Here is a 9,224-nt window from a genome sequence, read left to right as displayed (position 1 = left end):
GGTCTGCAGGGGGAACGTCCCAGGTGGGTTTGGCTGGCACCAGCCACCGGGTTTGGAATGGAGATTTCCGGGGTTTAGCTGGCACCCTCCCAAAAGAACCCCCCTGAAGATTTCTGGTGGCCTCATAGCGCTCCACCAGGTCGACCATCTCCAAGGCATTATTCGGAGACACCTAGCCGATCCAGTGCTGGAGAGGGTACAGAAAATCCCACCAAAACACATCCACCAACAGCCATGGGAGTCAATATGTCAGGCTGCAGCCATTTTTGCAATCGGTGCAGCAGATCATAATATTGTGGTCTGGCGGGTTAAATTCCCACTGATGCACGGGCCCGGACCAATACATTCACCCCGAGTCTCGCCAGGATCTCACCTTTTACTGTCGGGTAGTCGGCCGCTTGATCATCAGGGAGATCAAATAATACTTGCTGGGGACCAAACGCCAGGAACGGAGCAAGGACCTCATCCCACTGGTCTCGGGGTAACTTTTCCCTCACGGCCACTTTTTCGAAGACCACCAGATAGGTCTCGAAGTCATCTCAGGAGGCCGAGGGAGTCATCGTCGGAATCGCCGCACGGACAGCTTTCCGGGCATCGTGGACATTCTGGGACGCTCCTGCCGCCTGCAATGCCATTATATGTTGCAATAGCAGCTGGTTAGTTTTTTGTTAATGCTTGTTAGCCTCCCTCTGCTGCAAGTTAGCCTCCACGAGGGCCTTCACGACCATCTCCATTTTGTCAGGGGACACGGGTCGTAACCTTGCCGGCTTAATGTAGGATATGCACTTGTGCCGAGGAAAAACTAAAAGTTTTCGACCCTCAGGCCTGCCTCACTGCGTTTGCCCGCATCCGACACCAATTGTGGGGATTTGCTGTGGTAGACAGGCTTGCGAACGCAGTACAGAGGCAATGACAACGTCTTTAACTTAAACAGTGCAGTGTTTTATTCACACATAAGTAAAGTGACAACAAAAAGGCAGTTTCAAGGAAAACAGGTCACCTTGAGTCTGGTGTTTGTTCACACCAGGCTGCAGCACATAAGTCCTTGGGTGAAGCAGACGTCCACGTGCTTTTTCCCAAACAATATAGCAGGCCTTAGTCCCGGCCCAAACTTTCAGGCTCCAACACCCATACTGACAAAGCTCCCGTGTCAGATGGAGGATAATCCACTCAGCTGAGACTGCTGGCTGGGATTTTATCCCAAACCAAAACCCGGCCTGGAATGTGGGGAACAGCCACCCACCCTGCACTTTGACTGCCCCCAGTGAGAGCCGGCCTGGATGGGTTTTACAGCCACATGAAATAATCAATAGTGTCAGTCAGCAATAGCTGCCGCGGACACTTAAAATTACCGGCTCTTATCTCACCGAGGCCAGGAACCTCGGTGACACATATCTTCCATCAATGATGGCCCCTTGCGCTTTCCTACTATATATATATATATATATATATATATATACACTGCTCAAAAAAATAAAGGGAACACAAAAATAACACATCCTAGATCTGAATTAATTAAATATTCTTCTGAAATACTTTGTTCTTTACATAGTTGAATGTGCTGACAACAAAATCACACAAAAATTAAAAAATGGAAATCAAATTTTTCAACCCATGGAGGTCTGGATTTGGAGTGACACTCAAAATTAAAGTGGAAAAACACATTACAGGCTGATCCAACTTTGATGTAATGTCCTTAAAACAAGTCAAAATGAGGCTCAGTAGTGTGTGTGGCCTCCACATGCCTGTATGACCTCCCTACAACGCCTGTGCATGCTCCTGATGAGGTGGCGGACGGTCTCATCAGGGATCTCCTCCCAGACCTGGACTAAAGCATCTGCCAACTCCTGGACAGTCTGTGGTGCAACGTGACGTTGGTGGATAGAGCGAGACATGATGTCCCAGATGTGCTCAATTGGATTCTGGTCTGGGGAACGGGCGGGCCAGTCCATAGCATCAATGCCTTCGTCTTGCAGGAACTGCTGACACACTCCAACCACATGAGGTCTAGCATTGTCTTGCATTAGGAGGAACCCAGGGCTAACCGCACCAGCATATGGTCTCACAAGGGTCTGAGGATCTCATCTCGGTACCTAATGGCAGTCAGGCTACCTCTAGCGAGCACATATAGAGCTGTGCGGCACTCCAAAGAAATGCCACCCCACACCATTACTGACCCAATGCCAAACCGGTCATGCTGGAGGATGTTGCAGGCAGCAGAACATTCTCCACGGCGTCTCCAGACTCTGTCACGTCTGTTACATGTGCTCAGTGTGAACCTGCTTTCATCTGTGAAGGGCACAGGGTGCCAGTGGCGAATTTGCCAATCTTGGTGTTCGCTGGCAAATGCCAAACGTCCTGCACGGTGTTGGGCTGTAAGCACAACCCCCACCTGTGGATGTCGGGCCCTCATATCACCCTCATGGAGTCTGTTTCGGACTGTTTGAGCAGACACATGCACATTTGTGGCCTGCTGGAGGTCATTTTGCAGGGCTCTGGCAGTGCTCCTCCTGTTCTTCCTTGCACAAAGGCGGAGGTAGCGGTCCTGCTGCTGGGTTGTTGCCCTCCTACGGCCTCCTCCACGTCTCCTGATGTACTGGCCTGTCTCCTGGTAGCGCCTCCATGCTCTGGACACTACGCTGACAGACACAGCAAACCTTCTTGCCACAGCTCGCATTGATGTGCCATCCTGGATAAGCTGCACTACCTGAGCCACTTGTGTGGGTTGTAGACTCCGTCTCATGCTACCACTAGAGTGAATGCACCGCCAGCATTCAAATGTGACCAAAACATCAGCCAGGAAGCATAGGAACTGAGAAGTGGTCTGTGGTCACCACCTGCAGAACCACTCCTTTATTGGGGGTGTCTTGCTGATTGCCTATAATTTCCACCTGTTGTCTATCCCATTTGCACAACAGCATGTGAAATTGATTGTCACTCAGTGTTGCTTCCTAAGTGGACAGTTTGATTTCACAGAAGTGTGATTGACTTGGAATTACATTGTGTTGTTTAAGTGTTCCCTTTATTTTTTTGAGCAGTGTATATATATGTGACACAGTGAGGGGTTTTGTCTGGGAAGGCAGGTATTTTCCTCCCAACATGTGCGGCTGGGCTGGTTTCCAGCCAAGTGAGGTCAAATGCCGGACCGGAGTTTAGGTTCCGGTCTGGGTTTTGGCAGCACCTGGCTGTTCTTAAATAGGCAGCTGGGCTCAGCAGCTGAGTCTCTATGTTGGGATCTGAGGTTTTGTGCCAGACTGGAGGGCTGAGACCCATGTGCAGGGGGAACATGCCCCCTAAAGCCTGCTGTGGACTACTGGAGGCAGAACTGCCAACAAGATGACTTGTGCAAATTGAACTTTCCATTTGTGTGTCAATTAACACCAAAGACTTCAAGGTGACATGTTGTTCTGTGCAAATTGAACTTTCCATTTGTGTGTGAATTAACACCAAAGACTGCAAAGTGACGTGTTGTTTTGTGCAACTGCCGCAAGTGTGAATAAACACTGAAGTTTGAGTTCAGAACTTGTATTTTGCCTCTGTACTGCGTCTGCTTACCCTATCTACCAAAGCGAAACCCCACAATATATATATATATATATATATATATACACTCACCTAAAGAATTATTAGGAACACCATACTAATACGGTGTTGGACCCCCTTTTGCCTTCAGAACTGCCTTAATTCTACGTGGCATTGATTCAACAAGGTGCTGATAGCATTCTTTAGAAATGTTGGCCCATATTGATAGGATAGCATCTTGCAGTTGATGGAGATTTGAGGGATGCACATCCAGGGCACGAAGCTCCCGTTCCACCACATCCCAAAGATGCTCTATTGGGTTGAGATCTGGTGACTGTGGGGGCCATTTTAGTAGTGAACTCATTGTCATGTTCAAGAAACCAATTTGAAATTATTCGAGCTTTGTGACATGGTGCATTATCCTGCTGGAAGTAGCCATCAGAGGATGGGTACATGGTGGTCATGAAGGGATGGACATGGTCAGAAACAATGCTCAGGTAGCCCGTGGCATTTAAACGATGCCTAATTGGTACTAAGGGGCCTAAAGTGTGCCCAGAAAACATCCCCCACATCATTACACCACCACCACCAGCCTGCATAGTGGTAACAAGGCATGATGGATACATGTTCTCATTCTGTTTACGCCAAATTCGGACTCTACCATTTGAATGTCTCAACAGAAATCGAGACTCATCAGACCAGGCAACATTTTTCCAGTCTTCAACAGTCCAATTTTGGTGAGCTCGTGCAAATTGTAGCCTCTTTTTCCTATTTGTAGTGGAGATGAGTGGTATCTGGTGGGGTCTTCTGCTGTTGTAGCCCATCCGCCTCAAGGTTGTGCGTGTTGTGGCTTCACAAATGCTTTGCTGCATACCTCGGTTGTAACGAGTGGTTATTTCAGTCAACGTTGCTCTTCTATCAGCTTGAATCAGTCGGCCCATTCTCCTCTGACCTCTAGCATCAACAAGGCATTTTTGCCCACAGGACTGCCGCATACTGGATGTTTTTCCCTTTTCACACCATTCTATGTAAACCCTAGAAATGGTTGTGCGTGAAAATCCCAGTAACTGAGCAGATTGTGAAATACACAGACCGGCCCGTCTGGCACCAACAACCATGCCACGCTCAAAATTGCTTAAATCACCTTTCTTTCCCATTATGACATTCAGTTTGGAATTCAGGAGATTGTCTTGACCAGGACCACACCCCTAAATGCATTGAAGCAACTGCCATGTGATTGGTTGACTAGATAATTGCATTAATGAGAAATAGAACAGGTGTTCCTAATAATTCTTTAGGTGAGTGTATATACACACACACAGAACAGGTTCGAAGACAAACTATGAAAATACTACACTGTGTAAACAAGATCTAAGTCCACAAATAGTTCTGGACACATTCAGAGCTTACAATACAAAAGTCAAATTATATCTTTAAAAAAAACTTGAATCTTTTGTATATATGCATACATTATATATAACAAAGCCTATATATAACTTGTGTTTTGACACATTTCCATCCAAGCAGACTGCATCTTCAATCACAGCAGCACTTCCTTGTGATCCCTTGATAGGGTATCTACGGAACTTTTGGTAGACTGAATCAATAATTACCTAAAAAGAAGACCTTAACCCTCTGCTCCCTTCGTCTCCATGGCAACCTCCAATTCAGAAATGCAAATGAGTGGTTGTAAATATTTGAGACTAAAAAAGAGGCCAGGTGTACCGATATGGAAATAATCACAGCGCTAAATCTGGAAATACTTAAGAGTTTCCGTTATTTGAAATTTGGAAGTTTTATTTTAATTGACTGAATATTCCACATAATTAGGGAAAACACATTCCCCAAGCATAGTATGTGTATACAGCTGTGGAGGGAGGTACAGCAGATTGTGTGGTATTAAGCAGAATGTACGATGGTTTGTATGTACATTTGCATGGAACTTAGGGACATAAATAATTTTAATTTTGAAACAAATTTTATTGAAGGCACTTAATTATGACATTGCATCACAAAATCAGAAAACCAATAAGTCACATGCCAATGTAACATACAGAATTGAAATAGCCTATGAAATAAACATAAATCAAACATATGCAAAGTGATGAAGGGGATGGAGGGAAAAGAGGGAGGGGGGATAGTATGGAGATGGGGGGGAGGTTTGTCCCATGATGCAGAGACTTCTTACATTTTAAAATACTTAACCTTCAAGTAGTAAAACCACAGAACTCACTCCATGATCTCCATATTTTTTCAAATTTAGCTGTTAGCCTAGTCTCCCATCCTGCGATTTGCTCCATCCTGTAGACATCATCACATTTTGCTAACCAGATGGCCAATGAGGGGGTAGTATCTTTCCGCCAACGCGCTGGGCACTTGATTTGGTCAGTTAAACTTAACAGGCACAGGTGTGGAGTAGGGGTGATAGTGACCTCGCAGACATGGGAGAGGACCCGACACAACTCTTCCCAGAACGGACGGACAGCTCGACAGTTCCACCAGATATGTAAAAAGTAGCCCATCTCCGTTTCATATCTCCAACACAGCTGGCTGACCTCTGGGTACATCTTGTGTAGATGCTCAGGTGTGTAGTACCATCGAGTGAGGACCTTATAATAGTTCTCTTGCAATCTAAAACATGTTGAGATTTTCAGGGTCAAAGTGAGACATCGCTGGAGAGCATTCTCTTTGGGTGAGATCTGTAGATCATCTTCCCATTTTTTTACATAGTCGAAAGCTGCTGGCCTGGCCTGAGAAACCAAGGAAGCATATAAGTTGGTAATTTTCTTAGTAGGTTCCCGGACCAGGAGAACTTCCTGTTCAAACCTGGTAGGGTCCGTCCAGGAAATGGGGACAAAATTATTGAGATAATGTTTGATGTGCACACGATGGAACATAGTCAAAGAGGACATATGTTCAAGAGATTCCCAGTCCCCTCTCAAACCTCTCTGAGGATCAGCTAGATCAATTAATGGGATTGTGTTTTTTTTACTTAAGTCGGAAATGGGGAGAAGAGTTCCAAAGTACATTCCTGATCTTAATTAAGGGGGAAAGGGAGGGGGACATAGGCAGCGGGCCTAGGTTAGCTTTCCACATCTTAATCGTATTCCACGTGATAGGGTTTGTAATATCCACCTGAGCATTCCTACAGTCTAAGAGCAATAGAGTTCTTAAAGGAACCGGAGAGAAGGAGGATTCAGCTTGAATGTCTAAGCGATCCTTTTGTGGCCTAAGCCACTCCATACAGCGCATGCCTTGTACAGCCTTATAGTATAAGTAAAAATCTGGCATTCCCATGCCGCCTTGTCATGTCAGTTGGATAATATAAGAGTATTTCAGTCTAGGTCTCTTTTTACCCCAGAGAAAGGTTGAAAGAATGGACCTTAAAGAGGACCTTAAAGAGGAGCAAACCGTGAATCCACCAAGTTGACCCCCACCCCACTGTCCAAAAAGACGGAACAGATCTCAGTCTTATTGCCCGCCTCAACGGTAGCGGACAACAAAAACTGAGACATGCGTATGGAGGAAACGAATACGCCCAGACTGTTATCCTCCGCACAATCTGGGGACTCTAGTTTTCCGGCGGCTCCTTTGTTTGTGGTCTCTTGGGTTCTGAGGGACAAACCTTTACAAAATGACCCCTCCCCCCACAACGAAAACAACCTCTGACCTACAGCGGAACTTAGGAGGATTCACCCGTCTAGTGGCGCCCCCTATTTGCATTGGTTCGACCGGATCATAAAAAACCGATCCCTGCCCTATAGAGGCCTCTGTAAAATTTAATAGTCTCTCCCTGAGTCGTCTGTCGATTCTTATGGACAGAGACATAGCAGCCTCAAGAGACCCAGGGACCTCGTATACCGCCAGCGCGTCTTTTAATTTTTCAGACAACCCCTGGCAGAACTGACTCCTAAGGGCCGAGTCGTTCCATAATGTATCAGTAGCCCATCTACGGAATTCGGAATCAGCAGACCGGTTCTCTTGCCGAAGTCTACGTAGTTTAGACTCAGCCAGTGAGACCCTGTCTGGGTCATCATATACGAGACCCAGGGCTTCAAAAAACTCCTCCACTGATCGTAAGGCCGGAGAGTCTGATGGTAGGGAGAAAGCCCAAGCCTGCGGATCTCCTTGCAGGAGAGAAATTACAATGCCCACCCGTTGTTCCTCACCGCCGGAGGATCTAGGGCGTAACCTGAAGAACAATTTGCAAGCTTCTCTGAAGGTTACAAATTGGTCTCTCCCTCCTAAGAACCTATCAGGTAAAGCCACTTTTGGCTCAGGAGTACCTTGGTTTCCCGTAGCAACGGTGGAACCCAAGGATTGCTGCTGCTGCTGCTGCAGCAGCACTGTTGCTTTTAATCCTGCCACTTCAAGGGATAACCCCTGTAATTGTTTCGCCAAAACCGTAATCAGATCCATAGTGGAACAGAAAAAATACAAAGCAAAACAGCAAGCAAAAAAAAAAAAAAAGGAAATGTCACTTTAAATGGCCAGATATACTGTCACAACCGCTATCCCAGCAGCAGTCGTGTCGCACCAGACGGAGGGGAAGGGGGACCCTTATCTACGGATGGGAAATAGAATGGTCACCCCTGACTAACCCTAAGCTGGCACCTGTCTGCCCTAATACCCTAGACGGGGTGTGAACCCGTGCAGCGAGCAGGATGCCTAAACCCTCAGTCACCCTAACAAGACTAGACTGGGGAACGGCAGATGGGAGCACTAGTCACCATCACTCACGTCTAGGAGAACAACAGGGGAAGACAGCAACAAACAAACAATCTACAGCAGAGATAGACTTATCCAGTCACGAGCAGAGAAGGCGATCCCAAACACGACAGTCCACGCCGGACAAGAGCTCCACAGCAACACCGTCAAACGATCTCCTTCAAAGGTCAGACTAGCACTGGAAGTAAGGACTATATCTGGCAATGACTGCAAGTGAAACTGAAACTAATATAGTAGCTGGGAGTGGCAGACAGGACTCACCTGAGAAGGATGCCTACAAACTCCCAGTCAGGACAAAAAGGTTCACAAGGCAAAACCCGGATGATATACCCTGAACCACGGAGCAAACTCACAAGCTATCGCGAGTAGCAAGTCGCTGCGACCTTCTTCTCCCAGACCTGTCTGGATCAGTCACAGTCGTGACACAGATATAGAGCTTCCTGCCTGGACTTCTATACTGACCCACTGGAGCTGTGTAGCTGTGTTCCCTGGTTGTTGTTCCAGAACGTTACCCTCCGGATCCCTGTTGGACTTTTGTTGTCTGCTGTTGCTGTCCACCTGGGATTATATGTTTTGTCTGTGTTGTCTGTCCTCTCCTTGGTGTTTTCCTTTTAGTGTCAGTGGTGCGGACTAGTGTTCCCACCGCCCCGTTCACTACGTAGGGCTCATCTTAGGGAAAGCCAGGGTTTAGGCACGTGATCGGCGTACGGGTGAGGAACCCGTCTAGGGACGTCAGGGCAGTCAGGTGCCAGCCTCAAGGTGAGTCAGGGGTCACCACCTTTCCCTCTCCCTTGGACAGGGCCTTCCCATTTCCCTCCCTTTGCATACGCCGGTCATGACACAACCCCTGAGAAAATGCAGCATACGTCTCTACTAGGAATTCTAGACTCCCAGGTACTCTGGTTGGAAGACAATGCCAAACTAGAGACAAAAAGTGATATGTCTGAAGGGTCTTTTACTATATCATTTAAACT

The sequence above is a fragment of the Bufo bufo genome, chromosome 5 (assembly GCF_905171765.1).
Source record: "Bufo bufo chromosome 5, aBufBuf1.1, whole genome shotgun sequence".
NCBI classification, from domain to species: domain Eukaryota; kingdom Metazoa; phylum Chordata; class Amphibia; order Anura; family Bufonidae; genus Bufo; species Bufo bufo.
This window is presented reverse-complemented; position numbering follows the sequence as displayed.